Source organism: Myxocyprinus asiaticus, chromosome 19, assembly GCF_019703515.2.
Source record: "Myxocyprinus asiaticus isolate MX2 ecotype Aquarium Trade chromosome 19, UBuf_Myxa_2, whole genome shotgun sequence".
Classification (NCBI taxonomy): domain Eukaryota; kingdom Metazoa; phylum Chordata; class Actinopteri; order Cypriniformes; family Catostomidae; genus Myxocyprinus; species Myxocyprinus asiaticus.
Genome location: NC_059362.1, coordinates 34,919,893 through 34,941,495, shown reverse-complemented (window position 1 = coordinate 34,941,495; position 21,603 = coordinate 34,919,893). Strand labels below are relative to the sequence as shown.

The 21,603-nt window shown below is 36.7% G+C and overlaps 2 pseudogenes; both read right to left on the bottom strand.

Annotated features, from left to right (window-relative positions):
- Nucleotides 1-33: 33 nt before the first annotated feature.
- Nucleotides 34-7,565, bottom strand: LOC127409965 (meprin A subunit alpha-like; annotated as a pseudogene).
- A 369-nt stretch (nt 7,566-7,934) lies between these two features.
- LOC127409963 (meprin A subunit alpha-like) lies at nt 7,935-21,322 on the bottom strand (annotated as a pseudogene).
- Between the last annotated feature and the right edge of the window lie 281 nt (nt 21,323-21,603).

Sequence of the window (21,603 nt, the reverse complement as noted above, 5' to 3'; positions counted from 1 at the left end):
ATTGACTATACATATGAAATAATTACATTTTCAGTTCTAGCATTATTAAGTTTACTGCTTTCTATAGATCACTGCAATAATGGCAACAGTAACGGCTACAGTGCCTGCAGCACCACCGATCATAATACCCAGAATTCCTCCATCAGTTTGTTGGTTCTCACAGGTATCTGCTGTGTACATTATTGCCTGTCCAGAGGCACACCTGCAAACAACATATATCTGTCACCATCTAAGCCACAGATGCAATTTCAAGCAAGATAGAGCTATGTATTCCTAATCAATAAACAGCGATTGGTTAATTAAATAAACAGAGATAATTATCAAGTGCACTAACCTGCATGTTGCCTTTCCCTGGTTTATGACACACAGTCCTCCCATTACAGCAGGGCTTGGGCTGACATGGGGAGCTGATGGCATGCGGCTCACGAACTTTTGGCTTCTCAAAGATTTTTTCTGCAGGCTTGGGGTAGTTTGAGAGTTTGGTCTTCACTGGAATTTCTGAATTCACAAGATGTGTCAAATCTGGCAGCAAAAGAACTCCCTCTTAACAAGAAACGTAAATATATTTATCACAATAGCTATAAATATTCTTATTATGGGGATGAGTGGACAATACTGATTTACATTTCTAATCATTGTTGAATATTTTTTTCACATACAAAATGAAACTAACCTGAGGCCATGAAACAAACATTCTGGATTCAGTACAAGTTAAGCTCAATCGACAGCATTTTTGGCATAATGTTGATTACCATAAAAATGTATTTAGACTCATTAGACTTTTCAACTTAAAAAAAAAAAAAAGAAGAAGCAGCAAAAATTTATGTTACAGTGAGGTACATACAATAGGAGTGAATGGGGCCAATTTTTGGAGGGTTCAAAGGCAGAAGCTTATATTTTTATAAAAACATTCATTCTCCTGTAAAACGTGTGTATTATTTGAGCTGTAAAGTTATCTGATCATTGTTTTTGTGGGATCTCAGGGTTTATAGCATTACCTCATCATGGCAACAAAGTTTAAAACGGGATATAACTTTACGCAAAAAAGGTTAGCAAGTAATTTTATCACACTAAAATCATTTTAATTTAAAATCATCACACTAAAATCATGCATATTGTTTACATATTGTGGCTATACTTTTGAAACAGTGAGTGTTTTAATAATTACAGACTGGCCCCATTCACTTCAATAATACAGTAAGTGCCTCTCAGTAACTGAGATTTGTGGTTTTTAAATTTTTTTTTTTTTAAAGAAAAGGAGGTACGAACTGAAATGAATCTTTTTGGTCATCAAAATTATGCCAAAAATGCTGTTGGTCGAGCTTAGCTTGTATTGAACCCAAAATATATTTCTTTAACTTTAATCAGGGATGTACAGTAATCTTTAATACATACACACTCAATACCATTGAAACAGCTGATGTTTATATGAAGTAGCCCCTTTGTTGTAGTTGTCTGTTTTCCTTTTGGAATTCCAGGGGTATTTTACCTTAGTGAGGCCATATTTTTTTTTAAAACACAGTCCAGTCCAGTATGTCAAATACTTCAAATGAATCAATTAGTTGAAATTAATTCTCAATCTGAACAATTATGGCCACAATATGTAAAATCAAATACAAAAGTAGCTGTACATAATGCACAAGATATAATTCAAATGTTCTGTTTTGGAGTTGTTAGGCGTGTTTTTTTCACGTTCAGTTTTTTCGAGCTGATTTTAGTTTTTCGTATTACTTCATATTACTTATATTTTACAGATTTGTGTAAGTATGGGTAACTACAGTTTCTGCAGAGGCACTAAACTCAACTTTATAGGGCTAGAATATTATGTAATATTGTTAAATATTAATATTTAAATAAATTTATGTTAAATAAAAAAAACAGATGAATTCTTTCACACTTTTGGTGACATTTTCACCCCAAGCCCTGGTTAATTTCTGACTCTGGTACTGTCATCATACAAAAGGAGGCCTAAGTAAATGTCTGACATTTAGACAACTTTCTTCACTCAGTCAAAACAATTATTCACGAGGTTGGTGAAGTTCTGGATCCTCCAGACAGCATTTGGGCAGTGTGTCTCAGTCGGAGTGATGTCGTCAATAAAGATCCCTCCTGATGGTTTGTTGGACCCCACAATTCCCTGGAAGAATTATCCGATCGTCTCCTCAACATTTAAAGTGATGTGTGCAATATTTCATGACTCATCACCCTACCCTAAATTAAAAAAAAAAAAAAAAAAAAAAAAAGAGTTAATAATTTACACATGGCATTCAAATTGTATTATACAACTGTTAGTTCCAATCTTTTAATCTGACTGGACCAGCATGGTACCATGATTGCTAATATTTTGTATATAATATAACAGCAATGGAATGCTTCAAATTTTATTTCACTCTGCTTATCTGTGTTTGTGACTGTCAGTATGTGTTTGGACAAGCAGTTTCAAGAGTGCTGTTTTTAAGTATAACAGCACTGTTTGAAATGTTTCACTGTTTGTTTCACTTTGCTTGTCTATGTTTGCAAGACTGTTTTTTAAAAGCAATATCACACTCACAATCAGCATGTCTGTAATTCCCTGTGATATCTGCTGTACATGATATTCAGTACATCTCTCTTACTAATTTTTGAGTCAATGTTAAAATAATTGTCAGACAATCCTAAAATAAGGAAACAAGCAGAAAAATCAGGAAAATAACTGACCTCTGATAGTGTGAACTTCCTGACTTTGCAAACAGTGCCAGTGCCATCATCCATTCTATCCCAAATTACCAGCTGGTCTCCGGCCCTCTGTTCATCCTGTAGAAGAACTCAAGACATTGCTGGTTCCTCATGGGGTAAAGAATCCGTGATGCCAGCAAAGCACTTCAGGTTTGTTTGCTCTGCCAAATTTCATGTAATAGCCTGCATCTGTTAACATAAAAAACATTGTTTATGGGAAAATACAAATTCCATGAAATGGGGCCTGTTAACACTACTTTAATATTAGTTGTGACCCTCATGACCAGTGCCAGCAATTAACTTGATTTTGCCCCCTGGAATTTATTTTCAGCGGGCATTTGTTAAACTTTATCAGGGTATATTTTTTCCAACATTTAACATACAACGTGTCACCAATTTATGTCAAAGTAAAACAGAAAATTATGAAAACCATGATAACCTTAATATGATTTAACCAAACAGATAACCATGCCTTATTCCAAAATGTATATGGGTCATTTCTACAAGTCTTTTTGTCTTTGAAACGTCTGAAAAATTAAACATACTTTTGTAGGGGTCTTTATGTTTCATGATTAAAGATTTTGTTTTATGTTTAAGATTTTAGAAATCATACAGGTCAAGCTCAATGACTTAACAATTTCAGATGTCCACGGGGTTACATTGCCAGGATCAGGGTAGAAAATAACAAAAATGCAGTGGAAATGCAGTGGGTAAAATTAGCCACTATGAGGTCTGTGAAAAATATCAATTTAACATATTTGTAAACATATAGTGATGATTCTATTTCTGTTAACATAAATATAATGACATTTTAAAATTACATTCATTTTCCCTATATATTTCCATAACAGGGTGGACATGTTATAGGCTACTTGACCACATATGACTAACATAGCAAAAAATCAAGGGATACACAAAAAAACCAGTGTTAAAATGAAACATTTACCACAAAATTATACATAATATTGAGAAAATGTTATACTAAACACTTAATTGTATGGACCAAATTTATAAAATTCATTATTTAGCACAATTTTTGTGAAAGATGTTTAAGATGCAGTTGGAATGACAACCGAAATGACATTAGTGCAATAAATGAAAATTATTCTAGTTATTAACATTTTTTAAAATTGACTTTCAGGCCCACAGCAGTGCGTAACATTACAAATAGTTTTTATTCGTTTTAACCACTTCAGCTGGTCCAGTGTGCACTGTACAGTGGACTAATTGCATAAAATTGGTCTATATTTACAATCTTATGATGAACATATTTTTTTTCCAATTTCATAAGCATGTAATTTTAGTTCTGTTTGCAATATCTCCCTGTCTAAGTCTTATTTCATTACACCAAAAGTTCCCCTTACCTCGGCATTGTCCTCCAGTTGTGTGGCCCTTTACATCTGTAGAACTCAAAGTCTGTACACAGTAAGCATTGTCCTCATCATACTGAATCATTCCGCATATGCTGATCTGCTCAAAGGCACACTGGTCCAGGAGAGTTTGGGTGGCAGCTAAAAAAACATAATTAATATGACTCTGCAAATACGGAATGTTTGTTAACAAGGGCATTGCTAGGACAAAACATTTAAGCCCCAAATTATTTTAAACTAGCCACAATTCTATTTTTTTTTTTTTGTTTTTTTTTTTTTGAGAAGTGCCCAGGTTTTGAGTGGAACTGAAGCAGGAGTTAGCTTATTAAAGGAATATTTTCTGGGTTCAATAAAAGTTAAGCTCAGTCTACATCATTTATGGCATAATGTTTATTACCAAAAAATTAATTTAGAGTTGTCCCTCCTTTTCTTTAAAAAAAGCAAAAATCTGGGTTACAGTGAGGCACTTACAATGGAAGTGAATGGGGGCCAATCCGTAAACAGTTAAATAATTTCTGTTTCAAAAGTATATCCTCGAGACATAAACAGCATGTGTGTTAACATGATTTTAGTGTGATAAAATTGCTTACTAACCTTTTCTGCGTAAAGTTATAGCCAATTTTACAATTTCGTTGCCATGACGACATAACCTTGTAACCGTAACCCTAAAACAACTGTAAAAAATAACTATTTAAACAACTTTACAATTCAAATAATACACAAGTTTTAACAGAAGAATTAAAGTAAGTGCTTTTATAAAATTGTAAGCTTCACATTTCTGCCTTTAAACCCTCCAAAATTTGGCCTATTAACTTCCATTTTAGGTGCCTCACTGTAACCTTGATTTTTGCTTTATGTAAAGATAAGGAGAGACGAGTCGAATTAATTTTTTGTGGTAATCATTGTTATGCTACAAATGCTGTCGATTGAGCTTAACTTGTATTGAACCCGGAATATTCCTTTAAGTAAATGTTGGTAAGACGTTACTTCATAAAGACTATCGCCTGTTTAGAATCGGAACTAGCGATGCCCGACTGGAGAATTGATCATTCTTTTGAGTAGGTTCTTTTTAATTAATTGCTCAGATGGGTTGGAAGAACGTTTTCCATTTACTCAGAAGCATTCGACAACTCCCACAATGACTGAATAATTTGGAGCGGTGACTCACACTGTTAAACAGTAACGGGAGACTGTAGAATACAGAAGAAGGTCTTCAGTAAGTTCAACACCTGCGTTTACAGCTTGTGAACTACTTTGTGCTGCAGGTAAAGACATTTTCCAACCAAAAGAGTATCAAAACACTAACAGTGCATGAATGCATAAAATACCATGTCATGTAAATACCATGGTATGTCAAAGTCACTGATGTTTTGGCCTCAGCCCCTGATATTTTCAAAATCCTAGAGAAGCCCCTGTTCGTTAATTATTTATTTGACTATAAAATGTATAGGCCTAACAATTCATAAATCACACCATCGGATGGAATTTGTCTATTTTTGTGTATTTGTTTGTAAGATGGGAATTGTTATTGCTATATAAATTATTGATGTACCAATACGATCACAAACTTTATCACTTACCGCAGTCATACATGCGATTTAGTCTTTCCAGATCAAGAGCACTTAAGTCTAAGCGCTGTCCTATTACGTTATTGAAGGCAGGGATGGTGGTGGTTATGGTGAGAATATCAGGTTCATTGTTGAAAGAAAGAGGTCTGTGATGCATAATGGACTCATAATCATAGGGCATGTTCAAATCTGTTATAAAATCATCCTCATACTTACTGAAGTGGTGCTCCTTTCCCACAGAAAATATGTGGATGAAAAAATAAAAATGGAATCACATTTCATGCAAAGAAATATCTTTTAGCTGTAGCTGTTTAGACAATGCACCATCCCTTCTTTAGATGAACCTTTTGTATAATTTTGTATCTAGTTCCTTGCAAATTTGAGTCTTTTGAATCCAATGTATTATATTTTGCATGAGCTGTGAACAACCAAACTATGAAAAGTTAGATGTATATGACTGTTAAACGTAATATATGTAAATAACCTGGAACTATCTGGTCCCACCAGATTTTAACATAGTCATCCCTGTCTGAACGAGACTGCTCATGGCAGAAACCCAATGCATGGAAAAGTTCATGCTCCACGATGGCTTTGGTGTCACATCTATCTCCTATGGAGATATTCTGCCCTGTCTTTAAATCTCCCACAAATGACCAACATCTGTAACAATGACAAAAAAAAAATGTACTCTAAAATATACAAGAAAAATGTATCTACCAAATAAAGTATAATACGATATAGATTTTTCACACAGGTTAAACTGTACATTTTCACACGCAATAGATTTTTACATTACTTACTTATACAGCTTGGTGAAAGAAATATACGTGCTCTTTCCTTAATACATTTTCCACACAAGACTTAAAGATGATGCATTTCTAATGCTTGAAGTATCACTCCTTTTGCATTAAGATCTAAAAAATATTCTCATTCTGGAAATCAGTTTGTTTACATTTGCATAAGTTGACACAAATTCACCTCACACAAACTATCTGTGAGAATATATGGAATGGGAAACTTTGTTTCATCCAATATTGCATTTCTTCGTGGCTATGAGATAAGAATTAATTTTAGAAATAATGGGACTGAACAATGAATACAAGAAAACAACATAAATGGAAAGTGGAATTATTGTTTTGAGATGATTATTTAAATGTTCACTTACATCTCCAGCAATGTCTCCCTCGAACAAATTTATTTTGGATTCTGAAATTGTTTAAAAAGGTAAATTCCAATACTTTGTACTTACATCTTATCTTATTAAAATGAGAAAAAAAAAAAAAAAAAAAATCAGTGTGTATAATATTACATATTCAAAATACCATGATTTTAATGACATATTACAAATGCATTGGATAAAACATTTTCAAGCTCAAGCTGTTAATAAAATAAGTTTACTCCTACATTTATTTCAAGAACGTCCTCCCGTATGGGGGCCTGGGTAGCTCAGCGAGTATTGATGCTGACAACCACCCCTGGAGTCACGAGTTCGAATCCATGGCGTGCTGAGTGACTCCAGCCAGGTCTCCTAAGCAACCAAATTGGCCTGGTCGCTAGGGAGGGTAGAGTCACATGAGGTAACCTCCTCGTGGTCGCGATTAGGGGTTCTCACTCTCAATGGGGCGCGTGGTAAGTTGTGCGTGGATTGCAGAGAGTAGCATGAGCCTCCAATGCTGTGAGTCTCCGCGGTGTCATGCACAGCGAGCCACGTGATAAAATGCGCGGATTGGCGGTCTCAGTAACAGAGGCAGCTGGGACTTGTCCTCCGCCATGAGGACCAATTAAGTAGTGGGAATTGGGCATTCCAAATTGGGAGAAAAGGGGATAAAAAATAAATAAATAATAATAATAATAATAATAATAAAAGAATGTCCTCCTGTAATTCTCCTGCATCTGCATCCCCACCTAACATTTAACAAAGCATAAATGCCTGTTAGACACTGCCTGAATACTAAACGTTGTTTAACATTTAAAATGAACATGACTGTTAAAATATATGTAAAATATATGTAAATATATACATGTAAATAGTGCTGTACCATATTCTGTTGGAAGGGCTTGTGCCTGCAAGGTAGATTAAAAAAAAATTATACATTTTCATAAGGTGTGCTAGCTATGTGGACTTTTCATTTAGTTCAAAACTATCAAAATTAATAATAACTTTTAAAATACCTTGTGTATGAGAAGTACTACCAGGGGAATAATTCTCCACAAGGATCCCATGTTAACTCCAGTTCAGGAGAACAGGGTTTAGTTCACTTGTGCAAACATACTAATAAAGCTAGAGTTTGAGCAGAACTTTGATCTGAAAACAGAGTCAATTACCAGGTGCACTAACACACGTGGATGGGACAGTTACTTAGTGGCCTTCAAGTCGTGTGTATTCTGATGCTTCTATTCTGCATGCATCAGCGCTTCCAAACCCCTTATCTCCCTTTTCTTTTTTCCAAAGGTTTATGACAACAATATCAGGAGTTAAATCTGTCAAAATGGTAGGCGCTACACTGCAACCAAAGAGAAAGGTGATTCTCTATGAGCAACAAAGCAAAAATATTCACTTGAAGAGGAACATAACACCAGTCTTATATTATTCCATTTGAGTATCACTCTTTTTTTTATAGTCAATGATGCTGAAATGTTGGTTTATTTAGAAAATGATAAGAAAATAATAAAAGAAAAGAAAATAGCCTTAACATTTCTAAACCTTATGTAATAATTAGGCCCATTAAGACAATGTTTAGAGCACTAAATGTAGTAGAATTGATTCAATGAATCCCAAATGCAAACATGATAACCAGATTTTCACAAGGGACCACTGTTTAGTTTTTTATCATATCATCTTATTCAATCGTATTGTAAATGTTTATATCTACTTATAAGTAGATATAAACATTTACAATAAAGTTTGAACTTCTAGGTAAAGTGCATCCGGAAAGTATTCACAGCGCTTCACTTTTTCCACATTTTGTTATGTTACAGCCTTATTCCAAAATGGATTAAATTCATTATTTTCCTCAAAATTCTACAAACAATACCCCATAATGACAACGTGAAAGAAGTTTGTTTGAAATCTTTGCAAATTTATTAAAAAGAAAAAAAGAAAAAAAAGAAAAGAAAAGAAAAATCACATGTACATACGTATTCACAGCCTTTGCCATGACACTCAAAATTGAGCTCAGGTGCATCCTGTTTCCACTGATCATCCTTGAGATGTTTCTACAACTTGATTAGAGTCCACCTGTGGTAAATTCAGTTGATTGGACATGATTTGGAAAGGCACACACCTGTCTATATAAGGTCCCACAGTTAACAGTGCATGTCAGAGCACAAACCAAGCCATGAAGTCCAAGGAATTGTCTGTAGACCTCCGAGACAGGATTGTATCGAGGCACAGATCTGGGGAAGGGTACAGAAAAATTTCTGCAGCATTGAAGGTCCCAATGAGCGCAGTGGCCTCCATCATCCGTAAATGGAAGAAGTTTGGAACCACCAGGACTCTTCCTAGAGCTGGCTGCCTGGCCAAACTGAGTGATCGGGGAGAAGGGCCTTAGTCAGGGAGGTGACCAAGGTGACCAAGAGTGGCCAGATGGAAGCCACTCCTCAGTAAAAGGCACATGACAGCCTGCCTGGAGTTTGCCAAAAGGCACCTGAAGGACTCTCAGACCATGAGAAACAAAGATTGAACTCTTTGGCCTGAATGGCAAGCATCATGTCTGGAGGAAACCAGGCACCGCTCATCACCTGGCCAATACCATCCCTACAGTGAAGCATGGTGGTGGCAGCATCATGTTGTGGGGATGTTTTTCAGCAGCAGGAACTGGGAGACTAGTCAGGATCGAGGGAAAGATGAATGCAGCAATGTACAGAGACATCCTTGATGAAAACCTGGTCCAGAGCGCTCTGGACCTCAGACTGGGGCGAAGGTTCATCTTCCAACAGGACAATGACCCTAAGCACACAGCCAAGATAACAAAGGAGTGGCTACGGGACAACTCCTTGAATGTCCTTGAGTGGCCCAGCCAGAGACCAGACTTGAACCCGATTGAACATCTCTGGAGAGATCTGAAAATGGCTGTGCACCGACGCTCCCCATCCAACCTGATGGAGCTTGAGAGGTCCTGCAAAGAAGAATGGGAGAAACTGCCCAAAATAGGTGTGCCAAGCTTGTAGCATCATACTCAAAAAGACTTGAGGCTGTAATTGGTGCCAAAGGTTTTTCAACAAAGTATTGAGCAAAGGCTGTGAATACTTATGTACATGTGATTTTTTATTTTTTTTATAAATTTGCAAAGATTTCAAACAAACTTCTTTCACATTGTCATTATGGGGTATTGTTTGTAGAATTTTGAGGAAAATAATGAATTTAATCCATTTTGGAATAAGGCTGTAACATAACAAAATGTAACATAACAAAACAAAAATTTCCGGATGCACTGTGTACAAGCAGGGTCCAGAATTAACACTTGCTAAGCACCAAAGGTGAGTGAATCCCTTTGGCGAGAAAATAAAATTGAGTTACAGTCTTTTTGGCTGGACGCTGCTACATAACGCATAGTATAAATATCAAGAAAATAAAGCCTGACCATTGCTGTTTTTTTTTATCTGATGTAATTGACGTGACCAAATCAAAGACATTCAGGGGCTCTACTAAAAGTTACTGTCTAACAAAGATGGAATTGTTTTCATTGTAGGCTCAGTTCCCTCCTCTGATATTTGTGTTGTGTTCGTAAAGAGGTGAGCCTAACTTGCACATCTATAATTTGGACAAATTTTACCATCAGAAGTTTATCTAGGATACCTTAAAGGGGATATATTATGCAAAATCCACTTTTTAAATTTTTTTGAACATAATTATGTGTCCCCAGTGTGTGTAGACAACCACAAAATATGGTAAAAGACCATCCCCTCATTTCTTTCCTTTCCCGATCAATAAAAAACAGTGTCTCTGAACGAGCCATTCAGGTTTGCAGCCCCTTATGACGTCAAAATGGGAAAGGTACCGCCCACGGCTGGCGAAGAGATCCGCCCGAGTAGTTTAGATCCGCCCTCATTAAAACTTGAGCGAGCAACGCACAGTCTGCCATATTTATCTCCTCACTAGAGCCACTTGTGCTTACTCAGACTGCTTCATCAGCAATGGTAAACACAAGGCTGGATTTGCTTCAAAGCTAAGGATCAAAAATTGATCGATACCAACTCTCCGTGACCCAACTTCAGATTTGCAAGTCGTAAGTTTCGCACTTTACACTTTTTTAATGTTTGCAATTTGGCTTTCTGAATTTACTTGTTTGCACGTTGCACGAAAAACGCTTGTTGTGAAAACATTGTGCTTTGTGTAACGTAGCAACTAGTCCCTAACTACCTTATTCCATAACAATGAAGCTGTAGCTCTGTTTCGGTTACAATATAAACTGATTGGCATCCTCCACAGTCCCTCTTGAGTGGTCATGCAATGATGATTTTCCGTGTAATAAAACCAGTCATTATTTCAAAAACGATTATGAAACGATAGTGGTATTTTCGACAACTATAGCTGTTTTTCATATTCCACAACTCGACCTTTGTTATGCACAATACAGTAAGATGACTGACTTAGTCTATTCTCCATGTTATTTGTAATTTTTTAACTGTTTAAGTTCTCCTGCATTATTGTCGCCGGGGTATCTATGGCACCAGCAGGAAAGGCACAGCCCACTTCCAGAAATGGGTGTGGGGAGCAGAAGCGCCTTTGCATTTAAAGCTACAGACACTAACACAGCACGTTTGGAACAGGGCTACAAAACAGGGGTATAAAGGCATGGTAGAATAAACGATCTGTGAGGTATTTTAAGCTGAAACTTGACAGACACATTTTGGGGACACCTGAGACTTATATTACATTGTGTAAAAAGGGGTATAATATGTCCCCTTTAAGCTTTTTCCATCCGGAACTCCATGTGGCGATACATACAGTATGTGCAGGGACTAAAATGGTTCAAGGAACGAAAACAAATGCAATTTCTTGCAGAACGCAACCGGAAATGGGAACAAAATACTTTGCAATTGTTCCGGAGTGAAAACATTATGTTTAAATGCTGTTAACTGGTTAATTTCATTCCAATATTTATTTTTCATAAAACCAAACCAGATAATTTTTCAGAATTACACCACCTCCTGTTGCCCAAAAAAATGGGGCTACACTCTTTTTTAGTAGAACATGATAAGCATGTGCTTTGATCCTGAAAGAAACTGCTGCATTACACATTTCTTTGCCAAATTGCATGTTGTAGATGTAGTCTTCCATGACATTCTGAAGACCTTTTAGACAACTATATATATATATAATTACTACATAAACATGATTAATCCAGATGGAATAAAAATACTGAGGTAAAAAGTAAATTTCTCAGTTGTTTCCAAGTCTTCACTGAACAGGTATGACTGGTTAGGTATGATGCATTAATTAAGATTTGATGCTGCCGGATTTTGACTGAGAAGCAAATCTGTAATTAAAACAATCAATTCAAATAAAATAATACATTTTTTTTTTTTTTTTTGCCCCCCTTTTTCTCCCCAATTTGGAATGCCCAATTCCCAGTGCACTCTAAATCCTCGTGTTGGCATAGTGACTCGCCTCAATCCGGGTGGCGGGGGACGAATCTCCGCCACCTGGAGACCGTCAACTCGTGCATCTTATCATGTGGCTTGTTGAGTGTGTTACCGCGGAGACATAGCGTGTGTGGAGGCTTCACGCCATCCACCGCGGTATCCACACACAACTCGCCACCCGCCCCACCGAGAGCGAACCAAATTATAGCGACCACGAGGAGGTTACCCCATGTGACTCTATCCTCCCTAGCAACTGGGCCAATTTGGTTGCTTAGGAGACCTGGCTGGAGTCACTCAGCACGCCCTGGATTCGAACTCCAGGGGTGGTAGTCAGCATCTTTACTCACTGAGCTACCCAGGCCCCCAGTTATGGAATTATTAAAATAAAATAATTAGCATAAGATGACATTTAGTCATGGAGAGAGAGATTTAGGCTATATAAAATATTTTTGGGGATATATTTAATATTAAGAATACATTTATTGAAAATATGTTATTTTATATAGGCTACTGTATACTACCCTTGCTATGATTTCTATGCAAATAAATCCTTATATTGCTTATATTTTCGCTTATTTTAGGTGAGGCAAGTCCCTTATTTTGATCTTGTTTTCTAGGTCGCTTGTTTCTCTTGTGAGATCTGGCAACACCGCAACTGGTATATCACCCACTCTTATCACAGATAACTATCATTTAAAAGAGGAACTTTATTAACTGTTCTTTTAATTCATTCTAAACGGTTGCCAATTGGAAAGGAGGCTGCAAAATGCCTGAACCAGAACGAAAAAATACAGTTTCTGTATTGTTTCTGTAACATAGATATTATCAACTCCATGCAGGTTTATCCTTTCAGATGCCAATTAAAATGTACTATTCAGTTTGAAAGCATGTGCATTAAAATGACAGTTAGGTACAATTATTGTTAGACTTTATTGTGAATGTTAAAAAAGAAAGAAAAATATAGAAAGAGATCCAGTGTGAGAAAGTGTATCAAATAAAGTCTTGAGGGACAGTATAATTGCGAAACTTCCATTTTTAACAAGAAACATGTTTTAGATGAAGTTCTTCACAATGCACCCTACTGATATCCTTTTCTCTTCAGACTCTGAACACTGAAGTAATTTTTCATGTGATTCATCAAATGTATCATTTATCAAAGATTCAATCATTATAGCTGGTGTGTTCAATGTCATTTCTTCAATGTTAAAACACTTTCTCCTATGCTATCTTAATATGATTTTACTATAAGCCATTCATAGATTGAATTCTCTAAAATGTGTAAACACTATGGCTCTGTGGCACTATCAGAACTTTGCTCTGTTTGTTTGAGCATCCGGACCAGCATGACACAGCAACATTGATTCTACCATTTGCATGAGTCTGGGGCAGGACTATCTGTTTGTCCGACCAGTGGCATATGGGGTGTGTGTTTGATAATCATTTTAGCAATTCTGTCTGGGGAAATTACACTCTTCAGCTTTAACTAACAATTAATTAATGATTGATCAAATGATGGGATAGTAACAATAAGCTTCAACAAAAATGTTACCCTTTTGATCTCATAGAATAAAACTGCTGTATTTGAAAAGAAAACCTTTGGTGCAACCAGGACTTCAGTATTTACCAACGTTGTTAAGTCTTTAAAGAAAAAAGAAAAAAGGCACATTAAACCATTAGACAATAACATTGTTAAATCATTTAAAACAGATTGAATCACTCAGTAAAAAGCTTACCTCAGAGTCAACAAAGATGATAAGGTCATAATTTTTCAGGTCATTTCGCCTGCGCAAGTCATAATGTTTGATGAAACTGCACCATCCCTTTGACTCTCCATAGGAAGACTGGGCAGCTCGGGTCATAGTTTCCAACATTTCTTGGATTATCCCAAACTAGGAAAAATCAAGAAAAAAATAGTAATCATGTTTTACCACACTTTTGACTTTTGTCTCTGACTCTGCCTTGGTGTTTAGTCACAATGCAATGAATCATGAAAGCTGAAGACATACTTGAGTCCAGGTCAGTGGTGAGGCTACGTGCAGAGGACATCCTCAGCTTAATATCTGGATCCTGGTCCATCACCACCAAGGTGGCCTGGCGGTTCACAGCAGGCCATTGCATTACGACGTCATTGTCACCACTGGCCAGGTGAAAGTACAGACCAGTGTAGTTGCATGTGTAATCGGAGTAACCAGAATAGGGATGCACTTGAATACCACAACTGTAACCCTCAGGGCTGTAGAAACGAGGGTTGTTCAGCACTGTGTCATAACCAGATTTCTGCAGAATGTGAGTGAAGTTCTGGATGCGCCAGGGCGCCAGTGGCTGGGCAACGTGTCTCGGACAGGTTCATGTCATCGATGAATATGCCTCCTGTAGAGTTGGAAGGGTCACCCCTTACAGCCTGAAAGGCATAGCGGAATTTGACCCTGACTTTGATAGACACATGAGCAATCTTCCAAGACTTGTTCTCATCAGCTGGGTAAGAAAACCCTTTTATTATCATCATATACTGTACACTTTATGATGCATTGCGCAATTAAAGTAAATCTACTCATATACAGTTTTGGGTACTTGAAATCTTGAAAAATGTTGATAAAACATTTATCTTCTCTAAGATAACCAATTATAATCATCCATAATACATCTTGGCCCAAATCACAAGCTTATGCTTGTCATTTTGTCGAAAAACTGGACGCATTGCATCTTTCTCTTAAAGCTGCGTTCACGCTGCCAGCGACATTGCGTGAGACAGCAACACGATCCTATTCATTTTCAATGAGAGCACAGCAACTTCCGGCTATACGTGCTGCCGTGGCCATTGGCGACAGAGATCACCGTGTAGAGCAACAAGACAAGTTGAGAAAATGTAAACTTTATGCAAATGACGAGTGACATTCACGAGCGACTGCCAATGAGAGCGAAGACAGCAGAGCTCACGTCATCTGTCTCCTGGCAGACTGGGGACGAGTGCATGCAAGACAGAAGTTTCAGCGTACTGAGGGATTTTTACTGTTCTATATAATTTGTCTGTAACCACATGCATGGATATAATAAAACAATGATGCATGGAAAAGCGTGTCAGAAACGGACTGCATTCCAAGCGAGTTTGATTCATTCATTGATTCATGATAGATTGATTGTCTTATTAACAGGGGGGGGGGGGTTTGAGTGATACAGTGACACCTGGGACAGGGAGGTGCGGTGACCTTGGTGTGTGCACGTTAAGACTCCTGTGTGTTGCGGTTGTACAGAGACAGTTCCACCTCTAAAAACTAATTGTGCCCAAGACAAACAATGACCAAAGCGGCAGTTGCGAGTGGGGTGGCCAATGGGGTGGCCAGGCTTTGGTCCATGGTGGCCACGGCCACCCCTGGCCACCCCCTAGCTCCGCCACTGCTTATTAATGATTTTATACACTGAACACTGCTGCACATTTTATAAAACACTCTACACTGCAGAATGTACAATTTTAATTTAACCAGTATTAGGTCTCATCCGTGATCAAATTTTTAATGTTATTGCCAGACGTGCAGTCCTCCAATAACGTTACAGTGACAAACAGTAGGAATGCCCACTAGTGACACTGATCACAGAGTCTAGCGACACCAAGCCACAAAGTCGCTGGCAGTGTGAACGCAGCTTTAGGGTAGAGAATGCGGGACTCAAGGAGAGTGGATTGCTCTGCCTGTCCAACAGAGGTGTCAATGTGCATCGTATATCCTATATCTAAAAATCAAAAGGCAACAATGCTATTTAAATTGGTCAAACTGCAGCTACAATGGAAAATGTCAGTTTTAAGTGATTTGTAACCTCTGCATTTTCCAATGAGAGTATGATCCTAGGAGAGCTCTTAAGGTGGACCCAGTCAGCATCGTCGGTCGAGCTCTGTACCATCCCACAAATGTTTATGTTTTTAAATGCACACTGGTCCAGCAGGGTAAGAGTAGAGGCCGAAGAAAACCAAGTGGTTGAAACTTACAATTGCAAGCAATTTGCGGAAGATCACTAAACGTGATTCGTGTTTCGGCACTGCTTTTCTGGCGGATGAATCTCATGGACTGGAGATATTCAGAGCCGGAGTCATAACGTACTATTTTCATGTTAATATAATGTTATACGATTAAACATTTAATGAAGATGAAGATAAACAACACTCTTATTCACATATTTTGAATGAATGAATTTTACACTTATAGCACTTTTCTGACACTACTCTCAAAGCACTTTTACATAGAGAACAGGGGACTCAATCACCTCAATCATTACCAGTATATTTTAATAGAATTTTTCAAGTGTTTGATCTACCATTAATGTTTGTATTGTACTACACATCAATTTAAGAGGTGATACTAGTGATATGCCTGATACAATTTCAATGGAAGACTTTATTATTTTTAAATTATACTGTACAGTCTCAGTTGATAATGCAAGTGAACCGTAATACTAAAATAGTATGTCTATGAATGCACACAATGACACAGTAAACTAAAAACATTAAGCAAGGATTCAGTAATGATGGGGATAAAATATACTTTATTAAACACGAAAATAATATGTTTAAAATGCAATATAACATATTTCAGAAGTCATAAATATTAGTAAACACGTCCCAGTAACTCCCCCCGACAACGTAGATACATCGCGATCAGTTAACACACGAGTATTGTTCGATTCATACAAGCATGACAAGCAATGTAAGCCTCAACAACCCCACTAGACAACATATCCAAGCATTAAAGCAGTTACACAACTTTGCCAAACGGATAACAGATAAACATCCATCCAGATTGTTGCGATGCTGTCCGGAACTGTGTGAGTGTGACTGACCTGAACTGCAGTTTCTTTCTTATTTTTAATGGCTACTTGCAAACTAAAACCGTGCATTACCACCATCTACTGTTTACATGGAAAGGAGACAGCCAGCTCTACTTTCCTATGTTCACGGACATGACGTAATGACGCAAGGATATACGTCATAAGCCAGCGATTTTGTTCCAAATCGAACCTGACAGCTCAAAATACTAATAATTTTTTATAGGCTTACCTTAATGAATCACAGTAAGGTAAGGACATTGTTTTGAATACTGATTGTTTATGTACTCAATCATTTTTAACCAAAAATACATAGTGCAGCTTTAAGTAAAGTAACACGGTCTATATCTGTCTTACTGTAAGGGGGAGGCCATCCAATGGCCCAAGGACGGTATCCAATGGCGTGGCTGAAGGTCTCCTGCGCGTTCTGTCTTATCGTGTGCATTAAGTTTAAGTTATTTCGTTCCAATTAAATAACTATATTATTTGTTTTATGATCCCCGTTTTATTTCATCTGACTCAAGTTATAAAAGTTTCCAAGGACATATTAATTTTCCAATCTTAATTATTATTTTTAAATTTGGTTTAACATTTGATCATCGTATTTAACTATTTTATATTGTACTCGTTCATTCGGATTCCTGTCGCTTAGAGAGTCTCGCACCGGCCGTGTACACCAGTATTGGTCATTAAAACAGTAATTGACTAAATACTAATTAGATGGCTGCTCATGCTTGCCCTTTTATCTAAAAGTATTTTGTTTAGTCCCCTTAGATAGTAAACACTTAGAGTAACATTATTTCTTCCCAGAGGTCATGACCACTAAATTTACAAAGATAGACCAAGTTAAAATAGCTTTACATAATCATGCCATAGTTTCCTATGTACACTTTGCTAGAAAATATTACAATAACCAGAGGTTTAGACTTCACCCTAGGCTTGGTCGACAACTTTAGGCTTGGTCGACAACTTCATGTTGTCCTAAATGGAAATTCCATAACGAGCCTGTACACTCAAGTACACTAGAACTAATGCCAATTTGTTAGTCGGAGCTCTAAAGTCTCAGTCAGTGTGCCCCATGCTCCACTCAGAACTGAGCTTTAGTCCGCTACTAACGTGGTCATAGATTTGCGGAAACATGGACTTAACGTAATCTATTTAAGACAATAATTTCAGAATAAATCAGAATAAACTAAAATGTAATAATTTATATACCAGGTAAAATAATACATTCATCAATTCAAATTAGACAATAATAAGTCAAATTTAAACATTTATCAAAACATAAGAAATAAGAATTGCATACCTGGTAGAGAAAACTACACACAGCAATTGTGTGGGATATCTGACTACAGACACCCAAGTTCTTTGCCAATCTTCCTTAAATATCCAAGCAGAAAACATTGTGTACCAAATGAATTTATCACACTGTGGTGATATTCAGGTGAAGATTTCAGCTTTGTAAAGCAATGCAAAGGCGATTTGCAATTTATCACACGTGGTGATATTCATGTGTAGATTTCAGCTTTTGTGAGAGAGTTCTATGACGTTGGTTCTCGCAGAGTTCTTTGTCTTTTACCGGAAATGGTGCCTTTTGGGTGTAGACATCCTGGTGCCAGCCTTACAGTGCAGCTTTAAGTAACATGGTCTATATCTGTCTTACCAATTTAAAACTCTTTATGCTGTGAACAAACATATCATATTCATAGACATTGCAATGTGTGTCAGTTATTGAGAATGGAAATCAATGATTGGAAATAATGAAAAACTATTTTAGGGCACATACAGCAGTTGTACATTCGATTCAGTCTTACTATATCCATCTCGCTAAAGTCCAGGTATTGTCCTATGATGTTGAATAACTCAGGGATGTTTGTCATGATAGTAGGAATACTGGGGTCTTTGTTGAAACTGAATGGATGATAATGCATGACAGACTCGTAGTCATATGTTGTATTTAGATCCGTGACAAAACTATCATCATATTTGTTGAATTTATGCTCCAGGTCTAAAAAAGAGAATATTATGAACTACAGTAGGCCTATACTGTATTAAAAAGCACAATCTGCTAAATCTAATGATCATTAAAACTGCACTGCTGATGCAGACCTTTGAAAGCTGAAGTATGTAATTTCTACGACACTGAACGGAACTGCAAAAATAAACGATGTTTTCAAAACAGATTTCCAAATACACCCCTTGTCTGCAGTTGGTCGAACAGTAAGACAGTCCCGCCCCCAACTCACATCATTGGTTGAGTAATGCTGTTGAGGCTGGTCTTAGCGGGTCGCTCTAAACAAGCAGAGGAATTTTCATAGTGGCACAGAGACACAGTGTTTATAATTAACCTATGAATGTCTTACTTATAGTTGTCTCAGCATATGAAGCTGGGAAAGTATTTTAACACTGAAAAAGTTACATACTTCAGCAAATAAAAATAAAAAATATCTTGATTTAATAAACCTTCAGTGACCTGATCTAGCCGGATCTTCACGTAGTCATCTCGGTCCTGGCGAGACTGCATATGGTAAAAGCCCAGGGTATGAAACAGTTCATGCTTAATCAAGGCTTTATGGTCACAGCTTGGCCCCAGAGAAAGCAAATGCCCATTCTGTTGATCTCCAACAGAAGACCAGGACCTACCAGCAACTGCAAGTCCTATCAGTGTAATCTCCATTGCTCTATAGTACATGCTAGTTGTTTTAAATAGTCACTGTTTTCTGATTGCTACATCCCATTTATGGCATAAAAAGTGCTATTATTTTAAGGCTACAATGGTTCATTTCTGTGTTTATCTGGCAAAGCTTATCCAGTGAGGCTCAAAGGTTTTTACAGGTTTTTTTCCCCTTAATTATAATATTATATAATCAGTCAATTTGAATTAAATAACAAATTTCAGCAGGTTTAAATGTTCCCCTTTTGCTTTAATGACAGTATGCATTCGAGCTGGCATGGACTCCTTTCATACAAAGGAGTTAATACGGTCATTTGAAATTTGACCTAGAAATTTTAGATTCTATATTTTTAATTTGTCAAAATCCTAAAACGTTTAATTTATTTCCAGGTTTAAATTACATTTTAAACCCATATTTTCAATGTTGACTCAAGACTTGATTTCCACAATATTCTGTATATGCATATTTGTCATCATGTTCTCACTCATGATCAAAGTATGCTGATGTTATGACAGCGATTGATAGTATCATTTGACTTCAAACATACCCATCTCTTTTCTCAAATGTAGTGTATGTCTTTTCTCCCTCATAGGGTTTAAAGTCAACACATGACTTAGGGCGATACATTTCAATTGCCTGTTGGACCGCACCTTTTGCATAAAGGTCTGTGTAAAAGAAGAAATCATTAAAATCTGTATTAAATGATACACAAATACTGTATGTAATTTCTTACTTTTGTATTGGACTTGCTAAGAAATTTTTTACCAATTAAAATGTTAAATTTCATTTTAGTAAGTTTCCACATACATTGCATAATCACCTACCCAGTCTGTCAGACAGAATGTATGGAATAGAGAACTTCCATCTGTATGTTGTGTTAATAAGACCAACCCGACCAGGCTGTTAAGAGATAGAGATTTTAAGAGACCATTTTAAAATCAACACTAAATATAACTAAGTATCATTAAGAAGATTCCATACACATGCAGTTGAACTAAACTATGTACTATTTTTACTTACAGGCAGGGCTATGTCTCCCTCGATTAGCTGGGTTTTGCTCCTGATAAGCATTTTAAAGAAGAATATTTGGTAATGTGGTAATGAAGTTGCTCAATATTTTATAAAAGAATCTCACAGTATTGCTTTCAATATAGCATTAAAACTTTCCTCACAATTTTTAAGTATTGTATGAAAGTTGTTTAAGGTTACCAATAATGATGAATGGGTTGAAGTTGGGAACATCATCAACCTCTGTAGAAAAAAACATATCTTGTTTTTGTTATTAATTTACAGTACATAAGTTTATAAATAATAAATGAATATAAATGAATTATTTACAGTTATTAAATAAAAACAGTCTTACCATGAATACGAGTTGAGACTGGAATCTTAAAGTCATGGGAAGAGGGTTAGTTCCAATGCATTTAGAAATAGCAATTATTGTAGGTTTCCAACTAATTGCAAATGGTATAGGGACCGAAGTCCATATTAGTAACATATTTCAAGTCTAAATTCTAAATACTGAAATTCAGTCACTCACAGCATGAAATGCTGCAGCCAGCACTGTAAAGAAGAGAAGCCTCAGCAATAGCATACTGACAATATGTGAGGTAAAAGGCATCAATGCGATCATTTAAATGGCATAAAGAGAACTTTAGCCTTCGACCATGCTTATAGAAGCAATGGCCCTGCAAATTAAAGGAGGAGGCCTTGAGGTGTTTCACTGATGACAGTTTATAACAGAAGGGACACGCGTCTCCGTTAATGCGGTGTTTGTAAATAATGTACAATATCACCATTTATAAAGGTGGTTAATCCCACTTCAATCCCATGAAGCATTGTGAATGGCGTAATCAAATAATATTTTTGATTTAA